Here is a 24075-nt window from a genome sequence, read left to right as displayed (position 1 = left end):
TTTTGAAAATGAGAAAACCAATTAAAGAGGTTTCTTTTACTAGCTCAAACTATAACTCTGGCTAGTCCAACATCAGCTCAAAGTCAGATTTTCAGCCCTAACTGCTGATCTGACATCCATGTAAAGCTTTCACTTGTGTGCTTTCAGACCTTTAAGACAAACTCATGAGCTGTAATTGAAGATTCAGGCACACAGGAAGCATAGAAGCATCCAAAATTATGCTGAACATAATGGAACTGGAGAAGAGAGACAGGAACATCTGTCCATTCAGCTACTTTCTTGTAAACATGATAAGATTAAAGTCCCCATGCCAGCCAAGCAGGGATACTTAAAATTCAAGTCCATAAAAACCACATTAGACTTGAGAAAAGGTTTGCAGCTCTGAAATTTTGCCAAACTGCTAAAAGCTGAAACATGAAGACAGAGGAACACACAGAACTTGACTCAACACCCACAGAAATCAGTGGGAGACTTTCCACACATTTCAGTCAGCAACAGATCAAGCCATCTAACAAGTTTCAGAACTATTAGTATGACTTTTTCCAGTCTCACAAGTTAAGTAATACATCCAAATGCACATCCACACCTCAGTATGAATTAAGAGGAGTGGAAAATACTGACTTTTCATGTAATATGTATTTTTTTCATTGGAATGTATGTATCAAAAAAAACCCCATAGCTAGATGTATAAAAACTTTCTTCTTCTGAAGTGAGAAAGTGAATTTATTCTAATCATTCACTTTTATCACCTTATCCATATCACCAAAAACAAAAGAAATCTTTAATAATACAAAAGGTTCTCAAGTAAACATATTTACCTTTAAAATATGCATTATAACCAAATATCGGAAAGTGTAAAGCACTTCACAAATGTATAAATGTGATGTGTAGAGCAATCCATAAACATATAAAAAGATGACCCTGATTCAAAAATGTTAGTCTAATTAGACAGTACATACATAAGGGAGTGGGAGGAAAAAGAGTGAATTGATGAAAGCATTGAAAAGAAAGGGTAAAAGTTAAGCACACATCTTGTTAGCCCCATGATTCATAAATGTCTTATGTAGATAGACATGCATCTATTCACTGGATGAGTAGGCCAACATTTATCGTCCTCTTTTCTCAAGTTGTGTCTTCACGAGTCATTCAAAAAGAAAAGTGCGAAAGGTTGTCAGACTGCTTCAGGAAGTAGGATGAAGACAAATGGGGCCGTATAGAAGAAGTGAGAGCAGAGGGAGAGAAGCACGTTGAGAAAATCTTGCAAGTCTTGTTCTTGTGTTGAATAAAGGGAGGATAGAAAAGCAGGTGAAAGTACAAAAGTAAACAGGACGGCAGAGTTACATTATATAAGACCTTGAACTGAAATCATGGCCTTTCAATCCAGGTAGCAAAGGAGATGTCATTTTGTGCTATATCTAGTAAGCCAGGCAGCTCCCAAGCAGCCCTTCTTCCAAGTCCTTCAGTAACAGACCACTGCATCACAACTTCTCTGGAAACTTCTTTCCTTAAGTGTATCTTCACCAGCAACGACCGAAATATGAGTCTGAAGTTACAACTTGAAAATTGCATGTGGTATTCATGCTTGTAGCCTCTGTGGATTGCCAGGAAAAGTTACCGGAAGTTGCTGCACTGTGGAAGTGAAGAAGAAGGCTTTCAAACACAAATGTGGCATGGCATTTAATTTATACAGCAAGGGAGAAATACAGCAAGCAATGCTGGCACATTAGAGAAATGAATTAATAATTAATAGCTTATAAATGTGTTAACAGCTCTTTACAATGACACATAATTGTAAGATCAACAATTTATTACCGAAAGATCACTAACAGCTTCTAAATATGTTGATTATCACACTGAAAAAAACATGAGTGTTTAAAAAAATGTTAATAAATAGATCCCTCTTAGGTTATAACTGTCACAAAACCAGCTTGTAAATGAGTAAAAACAGTATTCTAAAGTAAACTTCCATTCACTGGCTGTGGCTGTTGTTACCAAAGTGAGATCTAAAGCCAGGATGCAGATATTAGAATTGACATGTGCAACCTGGTTACATGGCAAAGTAAAAAAAAAAAATTAAAAAGAGCATGAAATTGTTCATGTTTGAATATGTATGTTTATTTGCTCCTCTTGTTTTTTTGCCTCAGGAAGAATGAAAAATGTTAATTCTTAAACAAAGCAAAAATACCACCTGTTCATAATATTTTACATAGAAAAGAATATTTAGACATGAGATAGGCTTCAGGCATAATTCAGCCTAAGCAATTTGTTCCTATGTACAGAACAAAAGATCCAAATTGCAAAACATGCTAAAGGAATAAGCAAATTTTGTGCTCTTGTCCACATAGCTGAAAGTCATTTGCTTTCACTGTTATGATGATATGAAACTGACAAGGACATGTAGAATTAAAATAATGTTACTTCTGTGGAGACTGCATTGACTTTGACAGTATACATCCTGTGCTATACAGAAAATCATATTAATGCATGCGCTGGTTTTTGCTGAAATAGAGTTAGTTTTCTTCATAGTAGCTAGTGTGGGGCTATGTTTTGGATTTATGCTGAAGAGAGTGTTGATAATACAGGGATGTTTTAGCTATTGCTGAGCAGTACTTACACAGAGTCAAGACCTTTTCTGCTTCTCACCCCACCCCACCAGTGAGTAGGCTGGGGGGCCACAAGAAGTTGGGAGGGGACACAGCTGGGACAGCTGACCCCAGCTGGCCAAAGGGATATTCCAGACCATATGACATCATGCTCAGCATATAAAGCTGGGGAGAAGGAGGAGGAAGAGTGCATGTTCATGGTTATGGCATTTGTCTTCCCAAGTAACCATCGCATGTGATGGAGCCCTGCTTTCCTGGAGATGGCTGAACACCTGCCTGCCAATGGGAAGTGGTGAATGAATTCCTCGCTTTGCTTTGCTTGGTTGTGTGGCTTTTGCTTTACCTATTAAACCGTCTTTATCTCAACCCATGAGTTTTTTCACTTTTACTCTTCTTATTCTTTCTCCCACCCCACTGGGTGGGGGGAGCAAGTGAGCGGCTGCATGGTGTTTAGCTGCAGGCTGGGGTTAAACCATGACAATGCATCATAACACATCTTGATCTTCAAAATCAGAAGGCTTTTATTGGCAGAAAAATAAGCAGACTTCTATAAAAATCCACTTTCCCTTTTTGCTAATTATTTATGTTCAATATGCATTATATTCCCCATGTACATAAGAATAAGAATATTAAATGTACTGAAATTCTAATTACTGGCAGCATTGTAGTTCAATTTGAAGTACTTACCACTTTACCGAAATCTATCCTAATACAACTGGTTATAGGAAAGCATGTGCATGGGAGGATGTGAATGTGTGAGCATAAGAGAACAATAGCTCCAGCACAGCTTCTGTGTTTCTGAAGAAAGAGGCATATATCCAGGAGCCATAAAACAACATGCTAAAAAAATTCTCTCAATTTATTCCTCAGTTCATATACCCATTCCTTGACTTCACACCTGCTTTCTTCATACTCACTCTGTTCTTTACACACAAATTTTAGCACAGTAGCTAAAAAGTTGACTGTTGATATAAAAGACTGCTGCCATGAACTCTAGCCTGAATTTATATGAACTCAGTAGGACTATTCTCCTACGTACAATTTCAGGAAAATATTTCATTATATTGACACACTGGGACAAGGTAAGGACCAGTCAGAAGTAAAAACTTGGTCCTGAGTTGCAGCAGTAATTTCAGCTGAACCAAGTAAAAACAGGCTCAGAGTTATGTAGAGAACAAGTATCTGTTCACTTTTTAAAAGGCAAAACACTTCAAGAAATGCAGAATTAGATTTTACTAAGCAAATAGTTAATGGCTCACTCCAGCGAAAATCAGTATAGACAGACTGAAATGCCTCAGCTTCAACATACTTTATGGTTTTGTTTAAATACCTCATGAAAACTAAGGCTGTTCTCTTTGTGCAAACTGCCTTATCATGCTAACTCAAAGCTTCTTCTGCAGCACTCTTACCTTTCTCCTCATGGGCAATGATGTTTCTGTTATAGTTTATCCTCATGCTTCCATACACATACATAGACTTGCACACACCCAATACTGTAATTAATGCCATCTGTCTTCATCTAGTAATTTTATCTTAAATGGACAAACAGTAATATAAAATTAGTTGCCTAGTCAGCAAAGTTGCATAGACTTAATCAAAGATAAAAAGTAGACGAGGTTATACAGGAGCTCTACATACAATCAGATCTACTAATTCGTAGGTAGCATACAAAAAATTGTACACTGAACTTTGTACATTGAACTTTGAATAAGCATTATCAAGACTACACAGGGTGAAGTGGTTATGGGAGAATGGTGTGGCACAAGATGCCATAACAAGCAATAAAACTTTGCAGATTAAGACCAGTTAAATAAGCACAAAGGAGTCAGACCAAGGTTATACAAGCTGACTTACCTATTATGGCCTACCCCTCGCCTCTGTGCATCACATTCTTAAGAACTATCATTAAAATCTACATTCATCACACAAAATCTTCACTCGCATCAACAAAAAAGAATTCCCTACACCAAAATCAAAATAATATCATCACAAAACCAACAAAAAGTGGACAATTTACACACAATCCACCCTCGTCCCTTCACCACAATTACAACAATAAAAATTCCCCATTTGTCATACCGCTCTTAACTCTCTAGCTGCATTCAGTCCATGTTTTGCCCGTTACCTCTCTTAGTTACTATCCTTATCTCGAATTCCTCACATTGCCCTCATTCTCCATGAATGTATTGGCTTTGTGTGGCAAGGTTTTGGTAGTGGGGGGGGCTACAGGGGTGCCTTCTGTAAGAACCTGCTGGAAGCTTCCCCTGTGTCCGACAGAGCCAATACCAGCCTGCTCTGAGACAGACCCACCGCCGGCCAAGGCTGAGCCCATCAGCGATAGTGGTAACGCCTCTGTGATAACATTTTTAAGAAGGCAAAAAGTTGGGACAGACAAAAAACAGCAGCCGGAGAGAGAAGTGAGAACATGTAAGAGAAACAACCCTGCAGACACCAAGGTCAGTGAAGAAGGAGGGGGAGGAGATGCTCCAGGTGCCAGAGCAGAGATTCCCCTGCAGCCCGTGGGGAAGACCATGGTGAGGCAGGCTGTCCTCCTGCAGTCCATGGAGGTCCACGGTGGAGCAGATATCCACCTGCAGCCCGTGGAGGACCCCACGCCGGAGCAGGTGGGTTCCCGAAGGAGGCTGTGACCCCGTGGGAACCCCGTGCTTGATCAGGCTCCTGGCAGGACCTGCGGATCTGTAGAGAGAGGAGCCCACGGAGCAGGTTTTCTGGCAGGACTTGTGACCCCGTGGGGGATCCACGCTGGAGCAATGTGCTCCTGAAGGACTGCACGCCGTGGAAAGGACCCATGCTGGAGCAGTTTGTGAAGAACTGCAGCCCGTGGGAAGGACCCATGTTGGAGAAGTTCATGGAGGACTGTCTCCCGTGGGAGGGACCCCATGCTGGAGCAGGGGAAGAGTGTGATGAGTCCTGCCCCTGAGGAGGATGAAGCGGCAGAAAATAACGTGTGATGAACTGACCGTAAACCCCATCCCCATCCCCCTGTGCCGCTGGGGGGGTTGGTAGAGAATCCGGGAGTGAAGTTGTGCCCGGCAAGAAGAGAGGGGTGGAGGGAAGGTGTTCTGAGATTTGGTTTTATTTCTCATTACCCTACTCTGGCTGATTTGTAATAAATTCAGTTAATTTTCCCCAAGCTGAGTCTGTTTTGCCTGTGACGGCAATTGGCGAGTGATCTCTCCTGTCCTTATCTCAACCCACAAGCTCTTTGTTATATTTTCTCTCCCCTGTCTAGCTGAGGAGGGCGAGCGATAGATCGGCTTTGGTGGGCACCTGGCATCCAGCCAGGGTCAACCCACCACATATGGTAATATGCCACATAACCAGCGGCAATCTTGTTTTCAAACAACTTCAGCAGATGCCGGAGAGCTAGCAGAGGATCTATAAAGACCATCCCCACATTATTTTGTAAACTTTTGTGGATTCTCTAATTAATAAAACATCTCTAGAGAGGGTCTTAAATGCAACAGGGGACCTGACAAGCCGAAGTGCTTACTTTATCCAGCACGTAGCTTTCATGAAACTCAAACTAATGAATTACATTGCTTTTGCTGTAAGACTGCAAGAATGAAAGCTTAAAGTGGGCCTTTTACTGATGTTGTAAATATGCTGTAGGTGAAATTAAGAGTCTTCTTAACATTTATTTATAAAATCCATACAATTATTTTAACTATAGGATATTTTAAGATATCTTTCACAGAAAAATCCATCCTATTTAATAAATCATGTGATTAGGAGCAGAATGGAGGGACATAGAGGTTAACTCTTTTTAGAAGCTGTATAAACTGCCTTGTGATAATGTTCCAATTATTTAGTCACCCACCATTAACACAAAGTAACATTTGCTAAATTGCTCAAACAACTTCAAACATTGAGGAGATAGGGAGTCAATCTGGATGTCATCTTCAAAAACCCTGAAAGGTATATGAAGCAATGCTGCCTGTGCCAAAATCAATCGCGTTATGTTTCTGATTTCTCAACTGAGGTATCCCACATCTCTTTGCATGAGAAGTGATGTGGAAGTTTTCTCTGAATCTGCACACAAATTTGATAATTCTTCTGGCCCTGCCTCATTTTGAAGAGTGTAAGGATCAAAGAGTAAGATAGAGAAGAAAGAAAAAGCCTGCATACAGGAATAAAATATTTCTGCGTTGACAGCATGAGAATTTTTACACTATGCAGATTAGATGGTATTCAGACAAATTACAAGTGCACCGTAAAAAGCCATGAGGTAAAGAAAACTGTTTTAGTAAGTAGAAAATATTTCTGTCCAGGAATTACAGAGGATTTTACCTAACTGGTATCTGACTAAACAAGGTTACAAGCCAGATATAGGCTCTCTATAGCACATTTGGACATAAAGTTTTGTGAAAAAAAAATCTGCAAAGCCACACCCTTTAAATGACTGGAAAATGTTTAAATACATTAGAACACTTGCATACCTTTGGCTTTAATGGCTGCAGACATTGAAAAAGCACTGTGACTAAACCCTTTCAAGATACCAATGAAGTAACAGGCTTTCATAACATTATGAAGGAAATTACAGGACTGATGAGCATCTTCTTCACATGGGAAGACTTCAGCAAAATTACTTGTATGTGTGTTTTCTCATAAAGTGGTAAAGAAATCAAAATACAAAAATATCTACCTTTTTGTTTTCAGTGTTAGCTGACAGCACTGCAATGGATCCACTGTACCTTGCAGCACAGAGGATGGTTTTTCGTGAGCCAAAACAGGCTGGATAAAATGCAGATGGTTACAGGACAGAAACTGAAAGTTCTATAGAACAGGCAGACTAATAAGGAGTCAAATTAATTTTTCACCTTAAGTCCCTGAAGTCACACCATTGGGATGAACCAAATCTTGTCTGCTTTACCATAAAAAAACCCCTCTACTTTTTTAAGGTATTACAGTTTTCAAATGATGTAGCAAAGCCAGGTAGGTCCTAAATTAGAGAGTATACATCAACCAAATCCAGCAATCAAACATTTAAAATGGAAAAGATTTCTCAGAGCTTAAACAAGAAGTAATGGATTTCCCCTAAGAAGAACTTGAAATCAGAAACTACACTTACCAGGACTTGTCTTAAGACACAAACAGAAGAAAAATAAGAGAGAGAAAAAATCTAAAACAAAACTAAGTATCAATACAAGAGTGCAAAGGAAAAGCATATCAAATATCATTTACTCTACAAGCTTTCATTTACAAAGCATACTTCTTGAAAATAATTTCCAGTTCTGATATTATTTTGTTCAATTTTTCAAAAATACCTCTCAAAACAACACTTTTCCTACCTCGATTTTTGAGTGAAAAGCACTTTTCAAAATACTGTAAGGTTTAACATGTTGGCATCCTCCTGATCAATGCTATGAAAGCATTGTTAGAACACTCTCCATCTCTAACGTTTAAAGCCCTTACCTTTACATATACTAGCTATGCACCAATAAATACTCCATAAACAAGGAAAAATCCTCCTTGGAAACTAAGCTAAAAGTGGACTGAGAAAACTGTATTCACCCTTTCAGTATAGTCATCTGCAGAAGTCTATGAAGACCAGCTTTGGAATCAATACAAACCCATGGCAGGGGGAACATTGTTTTGGAAACTTCTAAATCTTTTGGTGAGTCAGTATTATTAAAATAGTTAGGCAGAAATGTTGCAAATTAACTGGTGTGACAGATTCAGTTCCTAGCAGTGGTAACAACTGAGTTTAAGCATAGTGCATGCTCTACTATTTGTCTACCTGACTATATATAGAATATAGCTGAGGAAACTCTGAGAGTTCAGGTTTCTGATTGCAGGGCATTAATCAAGTTCAAGCATGTACTGCTAGCAACTGAACAAATATTTGGATTGCAGATTCCAAGTATTTTCCACTCACCTGGATCTCAGGATTTATAGTCCTGAAAGAACAGCACTCCTAAGTTAGGTCAACTTCAATATCTATAATATGATTTAGATAAACTTAGATCTTATTTCCCTAATCTTCTAATATTGTTTCACTCTGGATGAAGGTGACCTCTGTCCCTTTGCTTAGCTGTAGATAGTGATCTAACTGCTGAACTGGAAGTACCAGAGGTTTTTAACTTACATCAATTGGACACAGGCTACTTCCATAAGAGGGGCTGTCCGTTTATCTGTCTAAGAAGAAATTGCAGAAAATAGGACATGCTGAAAATTTTTTTCAAGATATCTAATAGCAGTAGAAGCAATAATAATAACAGAAGATGACATGCATCAGTGAATGAACACAAGATATGGAAATATTTGACACCTGAAAAAAGTTCCATGACTCAGTATGGAAGGAATGGCTGGAGGGAGTAATTACGATAGATACACCAAAATCGACTTCCAGGGAAACTGTGTAATAATTCAAACTACCCGCTTCTGTTTTGAAAACCTTTGAGATACTGAGCTATTCTAAGAGTGCATTGTAACATTTGCATTGTTTTGGCATACCAGTAGATCTCAAAACACCCTTCAAAAGGAAATGTCAACAATCTGAGCAATGCTTTTTTTTTTCCTTTTAAGGCAATGAGCACACAACTTGCAACAGTCTGATCTCACTGCAAACTTCCAAAGTAACTTAAAGTGTCAGTCTCTACTGGCCGTCACACTAAGTTGGCCAAACACCAGTCCACCTCTTGCAGAGTAGAATTTGTTTTGTCATGTATCTCAATTCTAAAGATTAGTGCATTACATGTCCACACACTTCCTGCACACAGTAGTATCCAAGTGACTGCCTAGCTTGTACTTAGCCTAAGGTCTGTTTAGCTTACAAGATCTGTCCAAATAAAGCCCAAGAACATCATGGCTGCAAAATAACCAAATGTTAGTATCTCAAGGAAAAAGAATAATTTTCTAAATTAATTTCAAAATCTTAAAATATTTCATTTAAATTTGACATACATTTTCTCCAAACTAATATTTCTATTTTTACATTCAATTATATTCCTTTCCTGACAAGCCCACATTGGTTAAATTTATAATTAGAGAATAAAAGTGTGCAGTAAATTATTTTTTATGTGGCTATTATTTGATGGTCTTCATACTAACTTCCACCTTGTTAATGAACAGAGGATAATCTCAGTAATTTGTGTCTCCTACTGATATTGCTAGCACCATTTGGAATTACAATAATTCCATGTATCTCTCAGCAAAGAAGAAAATTAATATTCAGCAATGATTTTACATCTAATGGGATGAGTAAGAGTAAAGCATGTCATACTGCAATGCATGTAAACTCCATGCCTCTCTTAAACACAGTCCGAGGGATAATGCAATTACTTACAAAGTCAGCTTTGCTGTGAACTGACGTAGCCTTTGACTTAAAAAACAAACAAAACCCTATATGTGTATGCTTTTTATAAACATGAATATGCAGAGATTGCCCAGCTCTAATAGATGGAACACATCTATAGATAAACTGGAATGGAAAAACCTACAATATTACTGCATAGTTAACTGTTCTAGCAGCTAGTACAACCACAGCATTAAAGATGTTACACACACATCGACCACAAACAGATTGACGTTAAGGCTGCAGTACAGCTTGCTTTTTCACATACTCTGATTTTTCAGATTTTCATCTGGTAAATTTAATTTTCATTAACACATTTGCTCTATGAATTATAAAAAAAAGCTTTTTCATGGGTTTTATCTTGCATAGTTATATTCATACAGATAAAGGGTAGAGAAGGAATAAATGTGTAAAGAGCTAATGACAAGTATAACTAATAGCTTCTCTGGTGCCATAAGTAACAGGACAGAATCTGAATTACAGTATTTAGGCAAGAAAAGCTATTGGACTTCTTAAAGAAAATATAAGCAAACAAACATTTCAAGGAAACACTGGAATGAGAAGATGGCATTATTCCAGGATAGGGGCTGGGGGTTATTTTTTTAATGACAAATTACCTTGCTCCTCTACACACTGACAGAACTTGAGAAATCTAGTGTAATTGGCAAAAAGCTGTCATTTCAAACCCAAAAGAATGCTAAATGCCATTGTTTCACACTAGAGGTCACCCCCGGTAAGAAAATATAATTGTAGCATCTTTTATTTTCCGCCTGTAGCTGGTACAATACTGAAAGGCCATTCTTTATAGTAAAGAGGTAGGATTTTTTTTTTTGGGGGGGGGGGGGGGGAGTTGGTATGCTAAACATCATTTCAGTCAAGCAAAAGGAAACTTCATTAAACAGGATTCACTTTTCACTTTAGTACAGAACCTGTTAATTACTCACTATATTGAGACAGCTTTTGTTAAAGAAACCATATGCTTGATTGTAGGGATTGTCTGTACATAAACAATATAATAACATTTCAGCTGAAAAAATGTTATATCTATCATGACCTTTTCAATTTTTTCTTAGTTTGTTGATAAAGGTCAGCATTGATGGCTGGGCACAGCAGCATACATGTACACAAAATATCTGACATTTATTTGCATTTGATCAAAAGAGGCAGAATCTGTATAATACTTAAAGTGAATACACCTGAACTACTATTCATAATTTCTTTTGAATTTCCACAAAATGCATGTCTATGTCACTGAAAGTGTTAAGATTAATGATTTAAGGGAATTTGTAAAAGAAAGAACTGTATATTAGGTTGATGATAAGATCAAGATACAGCCACAGTGACTATTTGCATGTGCATTACTGTATACATGATCTTCAATTTCTAACTAGGATTTCAAATATTATTGTTTGAAAACAGATACAAAGGTTAGAAATGTTGTATTTATTTATTTGTGTCCATACAAACAGAAGATTATACTGAATGTAATTAAGAAACATTTTTAGCTTTTCCATTGCTCTAGAAAAATGCCAGATATTCATCGATAAAAACATAAATCATTATCTTTTAGTTACCAGAGCTTAAAACATTTACCTTTTATCACTGTTTACTTCATTCCTCCAATTTTTTCAGTAAGGCAATCTTATTCACAGGAGAGATACAGCTAAGGTTTATGCCAAAAATCTGACTGCAGTAAATGAAAAGGAACTGACAGGATCAGGCCATTTCACTGGGTTTTGGTTACTATGTTCTGAATAGCTTAAAATGATATATGTGCCAAACCACCTTGGATAGTCAGTGAACCATAATAGCTACCATTTCCCTGAATACTCCAGAAAATTACCCATCTGGCTTGCCTGCATTTTCCTGCTTCATTTGGATAGGATGCTTATTGTCCAAAATGGATGATGTATGTTATCTTTGAAATGCTGTGTGATAAAACATTGCATCACATAGCCATGCAGTTCCTTTCTACAAATAGACACCTACAGCAAGCCTTGGGGAACAGAAAGGACAAAGCAAGCAACTCATCAGAAAACAACGTGCAGTAGTGTAATGTACAGCCACTATAGTAATGTATGTACAGTATAACCTTACATTTCTTAGCCCAAGTGTTCTTGTAATGACTGTAGACTCTTGAATGCCTTTAAGATACAGAAATTTCTATCATTTAGGCTTTTTTAATGTGGAATAAAATAATAAATTTTATTTTGCTCTTCAGAAAAGGCAAGACTATGGCAAAGTGATGTCAGTTCTCTTCAACAGATTTTTCATTTCATTCCAGAAGAAATCATTATATAAATGTGATATGATAAAGAACAATTTTGTTTCATCTTGTAGGACTTTGGGGAAAAAAAGTATTTGGAAAGGAATTTTTTTAGGTAAAAATCAGAAAAACTCAAACCTAAGTTACGAAGTTTATAAGCCTGAGGGAGTTTATGAAAACAAAAGCACATAAAGTTCCAGATTGTAGAGAAGAAAAAAACAAGTAGATTAAACAAAGAATGTGCTAAAAATTGTATCCATTAATTATGTAACTTTACATATTTCAAAATATAGCTTAGATGCTCATCATGTCAGCTATAGAGGTCCTTTGGACTATGTACGTCATTGAACTCATGCTTTTTACTCAATGGAGAGTTTATTGAGAGGGGCTTTTTGTTTGCTTTCCTTTTAAGGAGTTGATAGGCTTTTTTAAAGCTTGTTTAAGACTGACATGGACTCTAGTTTTAACTGTTTTTTTGACTAAAAGATTAATTTTCATTTACACAAAATATACTTACAACCTATAACTAAATTACAGTCAAAAGAACAGTGATCTACTTTTTACAGGTGCCTGTGAGGGCAAAAAGGAGAATGAAGATGGCTATCCATAATTAGTCTGCAGGTAGTAGAATTAAATTTCATTTTTTATTAAAAGAATTTGAAAAGGCTTGCAAGAGTTGGAAGGGGGGTAGGGAACCAACAAAAAACAACCAAACAAACAAACAAACTCAAACAAACAAGAAATACTTCACTTGGGAAAAGTTGCTTTCAGAACTTATATAATTCCATCCTTGTGTTTATCCTAATGTGAGTTTAACTTCACGCAATATCATTTTCCAGCATCCACTAACATGCTATTAAATCTTTGAATCATGCAACCATGTTTATAACTAGTTAACAAGAGTTATTATTGTTATATAGACTGAAAAGTCAGAAGAATCTGACATAATAGGTTGGCAGTTCAGACATGCCAGGATACACAGGCGCAAACTCAGCCACAAATAGTAAATATATACAGATGTACCAGGAGAGTTGGTACTATCTCAATAACAAATTGAGTTCTGATTTGGAATGAAACCAGTTCTATCCCCTCCAAAACTGCAGTAAAGGTTCATTTTTGCTATGCAAAAACCTCTCACAAGCCAACAGTTAACTTCACCACAGATGTTTACTGCTAAAAATATATGCCTAAGCAACTTCGCATATAATGAATATACAATACAAATATTTGAGCCAGAAGTGACTTTAAGGTATTACCCCCTTATATACTGTAATCAGTAGAACAAGATACACATTTAGTATGAAACGTATAGCAAGCTGTTGTGCATGAGGATCAGTCTCTCATATGTTCTTCTGCAAGACACTCAATCAGCTTACAGGGTTTCAGCAAGAAGAATTCCTTTAAAATAATCAACCTATGCTTCTCAATGTCTCTCTTTTTAAGGTCTAAACAGAAACAAAGCAGCCAGCAAAATAAAATTACATTCTTAGAAGTCTTATTTTTGTAATCAGTTATCTTCTACACGTTTTCTCGGTTCTGACAAGAGGAAATAACTACATTTGATTTGAGACATTCCAGAAGCATATTATTTCATCTAAAACCCAAATGTTCTGATAGTTTTAATTGCCTGGAATGAAAACCAAAGGTGACAAACTCCAAAAGACTTCCTTTTTGCCTCTCTTTCTCTGCAGGATCATAGGCATCTGCATAATCCATTTCATTTTAATGATCCAACCACCAATTCAAGGTCTAGAAGTTATGGTGTTATAGGAAGCTGCACCCTTGCTAATGTACCCTGTTACTCTCATGAGTCTGATAGGACTGCCCTGCTAGTGCACACATATTTCTTCTGGTACCAAGCTTCCTCACTGAGACCTAGTCAAAAGTTTCTACAAAGAGCTGAACTGTACGGTGCAGAAATCCTCTGGTAGCCAGTGGAAGTCCAAGTGTAGAGACACCTGAGTACCGCACAACTCCAGGAAACAGCCCAACCTTGGGAATTCTGTCTGCGCACAGCCTGTTTTTACTGACTAACTTCAAGAACCATATTTATACATACACAAATATGTGTGTGTGTTTGTGTATATTTTTATATATACACACATATATATATGTAAGTATAACTCCAAGTGTGAAACACATCAGGCCTGGGCTGACAAGGGCCTTCTCACATGTGCTGTTCCCTGTCTGGAAGAGGCTACAGAAAGAACAGAAGACAAGACTAACATCAAATGACTTCTCTGGCAGAAATCTCATTACAGCAAGAGAAGGGCACAGACTGAACCAGTTCTTCCAGATGGTCTGTAGAAAGGCAATTTATGAGGAAGAGAAAAAGAAAAATAAGGTGGCAGAGAAGCTTGGGGAGAGAGGAAAAAATAAGCAGATTTCACCTTTCTGACATCAAGCAGCAGCTGAAGAATGGTTGCTGCTGTGGTGACAGGGAAGAGGAAAGCAGCAAACAGAGAAGAGCAGGATGTCTCTGGTACAGCTGAAAGCATTTAGGACTTGAAATGATAACAACCAAAATCCTGACAAATGCTCAGGAGTGCAACTGTGATAGGGAATGGCAGCTGTTACTGTGTTAGTCTATAGAATTCACATAATGTGCAAGTTGGTAAAAACAAAGTGAGTCCAGGAGTTGAGTTTGGGGACAGATAGTCTAAACCTGAGGTGGAAGAAGAAGGTAAGGTGAGAGAGGAGGGAGCTGGACTTGGTTGGAGTAAAGGGGGAAAAAACAAAGAAAGTGACAGACAAGAATTGCAGGGAAAGCAAAATTATCCAATTCTAATGTTTGCACAATAAATTCACCTTACTCCAAAGCAGAACCAGGACAAACCTTTATGCCCTTGTGAAGCAGAGAGGTTCTTAATTTTTCAGTTTCATCTGGAAGGCTGCAAAAAATAGCACTCAGTTCTGTACACCAGAAGAAATATTTGTCCAGTTAATCCACAAGACTAGACAGAAGAAAGCACTCTTAATCTGGAATGGGTAGTCCTCAAGTTGTATGTCTCCTGCACTTCCCCTTTACTGTAGGATCTTACCCTCTAAAAATATGCTAACCAGTTTTTCTAATATTTTGCTGCCCTAAGCAACCAACAGTTCTATTCCAATGTAAAATTAGGAAGCAAAATATATGAAAAGGACCATTTGTGGATTGACAAGCTTTTTACTATATATGTTGGCCTTCCTGAAAACTAATACCAATGCCTAAAGCTCCAGTCCAGTACTAAAAACATGATCAGTGAGATTTAAGACGTCTTACAAGACCATCTATTAACACACTGCAACTGCAAAAGCATAATTTCTATGCACAAAAACAGATTAGCTAAGCATGAGAAAGCAAACAATCAAAATTCAGCCCAGTTTTTGTTTGTAAGTGAAAACAATAATAGTAAAACAAAAAATGAAAACAAAGATGATCCTTCTCTAAAAAAAAAAAATTCTTTACTTAAAAGGGGCTAAAAAAGGAGAACTAAGGGGCTACCTCCCAGATCTTGTGACATACAATGCATCATGCCAATGCATGGGTTTCTATACTTCTCAAGCCTAATTTTCATAGTACATTTGTTTTTCAAACTATGGTATATATTATAACACTGTGATAGCATTTGATTCAGGACAGTCTAAAAAAACCCAACCCTCTCTACAACTGATTTTGGTTAGAAACATGAAAATGGCTATTTTTCTTTGCAGTGGAAATATGTGAAACTGAATCAAAGTACTAGTAGCAAACCAACAGAACCCATAAACCATCAGAACCTGTAACCACTTGACTTCTCAGCTTTCTCGCTGTGTCATTAAACTTGCTGGTTGACAGGTATTTTTTAAAATAACATTAACTTATCACACCGTGCTTGTGTGAACTAGACTACAATACAGGACATTTTCTGTTGCTCCAGTCCTAGTTGATGGCTCAAAACATGAGCATTCATAAAAGGTGTTCTAGATGTTCAAAAGCAGGAAAATTTGTGTGCCATACCTCAGTCCTCTGGAAGAGTAATCACCTACAACCTTACAAGAGATGCCATTATGGTTGCGTAGAAGGAGGAAAGCACAACAGTAGTCAGACACCCAAGTATTTGCTCTTGTAAGTTAAAGCTCTACAGAAGGTGCTCGATGGATTATTGCTGTGTTCTTGGATGGCAGTGGTCTGATTTACAGCCAGAACTCACATACCTTTGCATCATTTTAACTTGGGGAATGGCAAGCTGTGACACAGAGCTGGGTTCAGTAATTAGGAACAGGAATCTCATACTAGTTTTGCCACATGGGGTATGTATGTTTGACTATTCCTTAAACTGTATTTAAAAGTGCACCTGAGACACAATGCTTAACCTCCATGCAAATGTCGTGACCTTGATCATGTTGATTAGAATACTTTTATCCTTAGGCTTATATCTAATTTTATTGAAAATTACTTGGAAATGTATTTAATTCAGGCTTACAATTAAATAATCATTGTTTTCTTTATTCTTTGTACTTGTGCCCACAACTATTTTTCATCAGAACTCTCTTTGTCTAATGGCCTGCCCTGACTAAGAAACCATAACATTGCAGAAATATGGCAATAGAAAAAAGATGTTTGGTAGAAATTCAGAAACAAGGATAAATCCAAGGTCTGATTATATGCAGTTTAAACTCTGGTATCCCTTTTACGTTTTGTTCTTCCCTTTGTCTTTGTTCTCTCCACAGCTCCAGCTATTTTTATCACTATGCTCACTGCCAAAAAGGTCTCTCCATTTAGAAACCAACATGCATCTATCTGACCCTGTTCCAGAGTCCTTCTTTTGACAAGGAACAAGAGCAAGCTGTTGGCTCAGTGTCAATGGCAGGCTTTAAAGGCATCAGCAATAGGAAGCAACAAAGAGATTTGAGCCCTCTTTGGCTGGAAACCATCACCTCTTTAACATTCATGTTTGCTGTGCCAGTTCACCAACCTGAAGTCCAAACCAGCCTCAGACTCAAGCCTTGCCCTTAATTAGAAGTAGTAAATTTTACTACAAAGCCAGGTGGCAGAACATTTTAGGATATCTGAAGTGAGTGATTAACAGAACATAAACTCTGGTTTATAGGTTAAAAAAAAAATAAAATTAAGCTCTGGGCTTCTATTCAGTTGCTGCATTTGTTTGAACCAATCCCTTCCCCTACACATAAGATAAGGGGAAACAAGAAGTAAGAATTCCCCAAGAATATGGTCCAATTATATTATCATACACTTTTTAACTCACAACAAGCAATATCCACATGTAAGTTTACAGATCTAGCTAATGACAGGAATATATCTGATCCTTAAATTAGTATTTAAAAAACAAAACTTTATATTAAAATTATTTTGCTATTTATGTATGTGAGTATATCTACATATATCTTCTGATTTCTCTCTTACTATTCTTCTGTAAAGATAATTATGATCATTTTTGTTTCAATGTGGAAAAAAAAATCTTCTTGAGACTCACTGAAAGGCAATAAATGTAAACTCTTCATGCACTGAAAAGCCACTTTTGGAAATGAGATAAGCCTGTTTCAGAGTCTTTGAAAATTTGACCTAAAACACTTAGAAAATACAATGTGCTATCCAGTTGCACCGTATGTCTTCAAGGCAGCCTTCATTACTGTCACCTCACCATAGCATGGATTTAAAATAGGAAGGAGATATGCCTTTGTGTTCTCTCTGCAAAGCTCAACAGATTTAACAGTCTGTTTGTTTAGATAGACAGGAGCAGAGGCCAAAAGAATATATATATGTCTGTAATTCACCCCAATTCTTTTCAACCCCTTGACACTAGGTAAAGGGTCGAGTGTTTCAGGCAAAACTAGCCGGACAATTATGTCTGTAAGAACAAACCAAGTTCATGTAAAAGCCACCTACTTACATAATTAGTCTTGGTAACTTCCCAGATTGTCAAAAATCATTAATTAGTAGGCTAAAAATCTTAAAGCTGACTTAAATATCATGAACTTTAAAGGAGGCGTGAGGAGAAAAGAAGACAATGACACATCTTTTTATTTACCATCTTTGTTTTGAGTCTTTAGCATAGACCAAGGTCAAATTTCAATTTTTTCTCTGTAACTAGGAGTAAAGAAACTTTTCTCCTTGTTTCCTCATGCCCTCAGCGAAAGATGTACTTTCTATTTAATACCTGTTCTCAGAAACCAGAGCCTGAGGTAAACATTGAACTATCACCATTTTGTGACAAAACAGCAAGGACTGGCAATGCTCCAAAATCGTCACTAGAAAGAAGAAAGTGTTCCCTTCCCTCTTGAATAGAAGGCTTACAGTTTTATTGAAAACAAACCAGACATAGGACTTTTATTTCTTCAGGTGTGCAGTTAAGCAAGTTCTGCTGCTCAGTTTCCTTGATTTGCAGGGAGAAACAATTACTCGTGTTCACAAGGCCATGATGAAAGGTCCTTGCTTTAAACAGAGTAATTCAAATTCTAGAAGTGGCATGGCCACACAGTGTGGCCATCCAGTCATGGCTCACCAAGTCTAGACTTCAAAGCCCAAAGTTCATTAATCTTTAGATTAGACATCCTTTAGATAGCAAGTCCACAGTGGAGAACACAACTGATCTTTGGCTCATACCCTAACCTGTTTTCAAAAAATGAAAAATCCTTGGTTTGCAAGTTATCCCAGAAGCATATAACTTAAAATCTTCATCAGTTAGAAGTAAAACTTTAGAACATTGTAAAATCAAAGAAGTTCTCTCAACTACCTTTGCCATTAGCACTGGTAGACTTATGGCACAAACTAGAAGAAGGCATATTTTATTACAGGTAAGAGTTAAATAGAGATACCCCAGGTTTGGCGAACATTCTCATTTTATTTAATTTGGCCAAAGTCCAGCTCATATCCATTTTTTTTATTTCAATAACAAGCTAATTCATCTTTGATTTTTGTACTAAAACCATCTCATTGATTTTCTTAACAGTGTACCAATGACTTCATTTTTTTCTCTGCAGTGAAAACAAGTTCAAGCAGCCAACTCTCCTTCCTTTTGTGAAAACTCAACATCTCTAATGACTTTTCCAAGCAAAGCCTGAATCTTTCTTCGGTCACTTAAAGTGCACAGTGGTAATGAGTCCTTGTCTGCCACAACAGTTTGTATTTATGCTGGCTGCTTTCCCTCATGCTTCCCTCAATCTGGAGAAAGATTTATAAGATTCAGATTCCCAGGTGTTCCTACTGTTCACATTATTGTAGTGAATAGTGAGCACTTTGTAATAACAAAACAGACAGATTAGAAAAAAGAGGACACAGCTGGCAGTAATATTGACATCATTCTGGGCAGCAGGATGAGCAAAATTTTAAGGGTATTTTATATTTCTTCTCCCACTGTCTACTATTTAAAATTCAATTGCACTTAGATGGGATTTCCATGAGATTTAAGTGTCCAACTCCAGTTGAATATCAATAGAATTTTGAGCCTCTAATTCCCACATTCTGCTTTGAAGATCCTTGCCATAATTCATTTAGAGAGCATATCTGTCCACCTACAACACACTTCCAGTTAACCATATGCTAATCATGTATTTGTTATGCACATTCAAGTTCACTTCATCAAATGAGGACAAAAAGTAAATAATTATAAAGGCTGTAGGAGCAGGGAAGAAAAACACTTGATGAAATTTATCCCAAACACAACACAGTTTTCCATTCAGAATACAAGAAAGTGTATATTTCTATCTGTGAAACAAGCATTTGACATTAATAAAAAGAAGCAAAAGTAGTGACACAAAAACTTCAGTTCTGGTTTACGCAGATGTGATGTATTTCTGAAACACCTACTTCCACCACTACAGAACTATAGCAAGTTGAAAAACTGCAAATTTCCTTTACTGCAGTTTGTTTAGAATATAGTACCAACTCTGATTTCACTGATTTCTTTTAGGGTACACCACAAATGTCTCTTGAATATCTTTTTTTTTTTTTTTTTAACTGATTATTTATGTGTTATGCAGAAGATCTGTTCAATAATAGGAGAAATCACCTCTGTGTAAAAGGTCAGGAGTGGGCTATAGTTAAATTTAAGAAAAATCCTTGGAGCATTTAACTTCAGCCACAAACACACATAATAAGCCAAACTATTATAAGGAAAGGTTATATTTCTGACTTGGCTTTTCATGTTGGAAACCTGAAATCCAGTCATGGATGTCACAAAAATAATTTTACCAGCACTGAATTAAAAATATATTTCTTCAGTTCTGATTGCCCAGAAAGTACAAGACTGACAATACTGACAGAAAAAAGTATAAGGTTATTATTATTAATTATTCAATAATAATAATAACAATACAATAACAACTTATAATTTAGTCTCCTTACTTTCCTGAATAACAAAATTTTACTCTCCCCCAAAACAACAATGGAAACCAAGTGTATAAAACACCAGATCCCTCTGTGCCTGCTCTCGTCCCTCATCTACCTGTGGAAATAGGCATCTTCTCCAGTGTTTCATGTACTATAGCATTCATCACATGTTGGGACATGTTTTAGAGGCAGGTCTGCTCAAGGACTGTGTTTCACTTTCTGACACAATTAATTGCATTATGAGTCAGAGTTCTAATGAAGATGAGTTGTTATGTCTCAATGCAACTATCCTGGGAGAGAGAGACAGCCACAGAGACGGGGAATTTGGACAGCCCTGTGTTGATTATCAGGCACACAAGGTAAGGAGGTAAATGGTCAGAAACCACAGGATACTTTTGTGGGTCTGTTACAGTGATTTTGTTGTCTCACATGAACCTTAGAATCCCTGAAGGTTGAATATGGAGGAACTTTTTAAGAGCTAGGGGGAAAGTGAAGCAGACAGACTAGATAAAAAGAAAATATCAGAGTACATTAAATGGAGTAAGTATATAAAATGCCTGCAGTTGCTTGCCTGCAATTCCAACTAATATATGCCACATTTGGAACTACTGCAAAGCATTCCCACAGTTTGTAATATGGATAAGGGGAGCATCAGAACACCTAGCAGTACAAATTTTATTCAAACTTTGTTAAATTCAGCTGGAAATTTTCCAAGGACCAACATGAGAATGCCGGTACCTCCAGTTTTTTATTAAACTAGGTATGCATCAAGAATGGATTCTCTCAATGTGTAAGGTACTTCCTTTTCTCTTTTGCCAAATTAGAGCCAAGATGCAGAAAGGGTCACAGAATTAAAACAAACACTGGGTATATAAGCAATTTAAGACTTGCTCTACTTCCAGACTTATTACAGCAAAGAAACAATGAAATAAGTATTAATGTCCCAAGACACTGTTAAAATAAGTTTGGGAAATGCTGAAAATGTACAATGAATAATTATTAGAACAGAGAACAACCATTATGTTCCTATAAAAATATTAGTTTTCACTCTTCAATCACCAGACACCCTTAAATCCTGACAAATATTAACATAGAAAAGTGCCAGTATGTAGATAACAAGTTTCTAAATGTCTCCTGCATCAGTGGGGCTTGGCTTCAAGAGGCAGATCTGCTCAGATTCAACCGTTTATTCACAATGTTGCGATATTGTAAATAGATTAAAAAATATCTACATCTTTACTATCTTTAGAATTAGATACTGAAGCAAGGCCTTTCTTATTAAAGCTGGGTAGGTACTTTTTTAAACAAAATTCAGTATTTGCAAAAATTGTGTATCTTACGCCTGTAAAGAGAAATTCAGTTAGCATGACACTTAGTGAATTCAAAAGTAAAAATAAACACTCGCATACATGCTTGTAGTATCTTTTCCAGCTTCCATTTTATGCTGTTTTAGCTTTCTCAGTGACTTATTCACCCCCTCCATCATCTTTATCAATTAGCATTCCACAACTGGCTCTATTTATTCATTTCATGGAAAATATTTTCAACACTACATTACCACATTTATGACACATTGAGTCTCAATTTGTTCTCTTGTCTTTCTTAGCTGTTCTCTCAGTACTCAGAAAAAAATTTAATCCCCATCAAGACTGATGAAAAGTTTCATATGCAAGTTACACTAACATATGTGTCTAGTACACGTACAGTAGGTCTCATTTCCAAGTTCCCTCTTACCTTTCTCTGAGGTATATGCCACTCTTGCTATCAGTTGACACCAGCTTTCTTCGCTTTTCTCTGTCTGGTTAGTGCAGTTTACCACAATACATTACATTTTTCCCTTTAGCACATTGGGTCCAGGTAAACAACTCACAGGAGCCTGTCCAGCTGAACCCTGAAGACGTGTTTGTTCCTCAGATAGGATTTATGAACAGCTTAATCTCACCCTGTTCTTACAATATAAGGCGGAACGTTGCCAAGCTGCTAACACCCTGGGATCATGGATGCAGGCATAATAAGATATAACATGCTTACAAAGCTGGCCTCTCTAAGACAGCAAAGATGTAACTTTTTAGTCTAAGATATTCAGGTTACTATCATTTTTACTTTTTGTAGAATACTTAATGAATGGATGCTAAATAACAGCATCTTTATTTCAAAACTAATGTCATGCAACCAAGGAGAAAAAAAGAATGCACAAGTAGTACTTGGACTTATTTTCAAAGGTTTGGGAGAAGAGAAGAAAGTCCTCAGAACATACATGCCTATAAAAATGCTGAAAGAGAGGCAGGAAGTAGTACATAGTCTTCAGAAAGAGTAAACCACCTGTTAGGGAAGGACTAAGGTCCCATAAATGTTATTTTCTGCAGTGTCTCTTTATGTTTCTATTTTAAGGGTTCACAGACATTTTAGCACAGAAGCTTCTTACAATCACACTGCATTTAAAAAAATGTAAAAGTGAATGTACTCTCCTTTTCATGAGGAGGAGACACCTCAAAGTATAGCAATGTGGGCCAATTTACACTTCACCAAACTGTTTGCATAGCTCTGATTTGTGACTTCATAAATACGTACTTAATGTCTATCTATTCTATGACTTTATAAAACAACTATCCTAGTGGTGTATGAGCAAAGTTTTGCATTTCAAATGAAATTGCTGTCCCATGAGAGCCAGATTAAACACTCAGTTAAGCACTGATTTAAATGTAAAATTAGATTGGATTACCATCATAGCATTCAACTTGATCTGAACTCAGAATGTTTCTGGGCTCATTTATCCTTGCAGAAAATCACAGTGTTTTGCACTGAGATTAACACTCTGACATGGCAAACAAGCATGCCATGTAACGTCTGAGGAAATAAACTTTAAAGTGAAAGAAACTGAAAGGCACAATTACCCAAGGCAAACTGGTTTGTTCATTTAGTGATTACAGTGCCTTTTAAAAGCTTACAGTCTACCATGGTGTAGAACAATTTAAACCTCCATTGCTTTCCTCTGTGAAACTGAGGCACTTTTTTCTCCTTTTGACAGGCTTTTCTTTTCATACGACAGTAGTTCAAACACGAGGTATATCCACTGAGCTACTCAGCACATAGGAGAGAAAACTCACATCATTATACACTTACCTTTGCATTAGGTTGCAATGCACAAATAAGCAAATAATTTAATGATTTCAAATGGGTATAATTTCTTTCAGGTTCAAGTATCAGTTTGCTTGTTTTGCTGCTGCTAATCACCTCTTAAATAAACAATTGCTTTATCTATGTACTGTGCCTCATTTCACTTTCAAATTATGTGTGTGTTTTGCTCCTAACAGCTTATTATGATCTATAATTAACAATTTTGCTGAAAGCAGAGCCTTGCATTGAAAAGAGCCCACATTCTATCTGGGAAACACTCAAAACATGAGCCCTCTGTTTTAATAACAAAACTGACAACTTGAAGTTGTGCATGTGCTCTGGTACTACCATCTTTTTTCACTCAAATTCAATACATTCATGTATATTCAATGTATTGAATGCAATATTTTTGAACCAAAAATAGATTTACACAGTAACACTGAAGACTTCTGCAAGCATG

The 24075-nt window shown here is 36.9% G+C and overlaps 1 long non-coding RNA gene across 1 annotated transcript; it reads right to left on the bottom strand.

Annotated features, from left to right (window-relative positions):
- Positions 1 to 825: 825 nt before the first annotated feature.
- Positions 826 to 22399, bottom strand: LOC128137600 (uncharacterized). Its single transcript, XR_008233751.1, has 3 exons — positions 22233 to 22399; positions 4013 to 4135; positions 826 to 1629 (listed from the first exon to the last, which is right to left on the bottom strand). It is a non-coding gene; the product is annotated as an uncharacterized LOC128137600 (long non-coding RNA).
- Positions 22400 to 24075: the final 1676 nt, after the last annotated feature.

The sequence above is a fragment of the Harpia harpyja genome, chromosome Z (genome assembly GCF_026419915.1).
Source record: "Harpia harpyja isolate bHarHar1 chromosome Z, bHarHar1 primary haplotype, whole genome shotgun sequence".
Lineage (NCBI taxonomy): Eukaryota > Metazoa > Chordata > Aves > Accipitriformes > Accipitridae > Harpia > Harpia harpyja.
The sequence above is the reverse complement of the archived record's forward strand: the minus strand, read 5'-3'. Positions and strand labels throughout refer to the sequence as shown.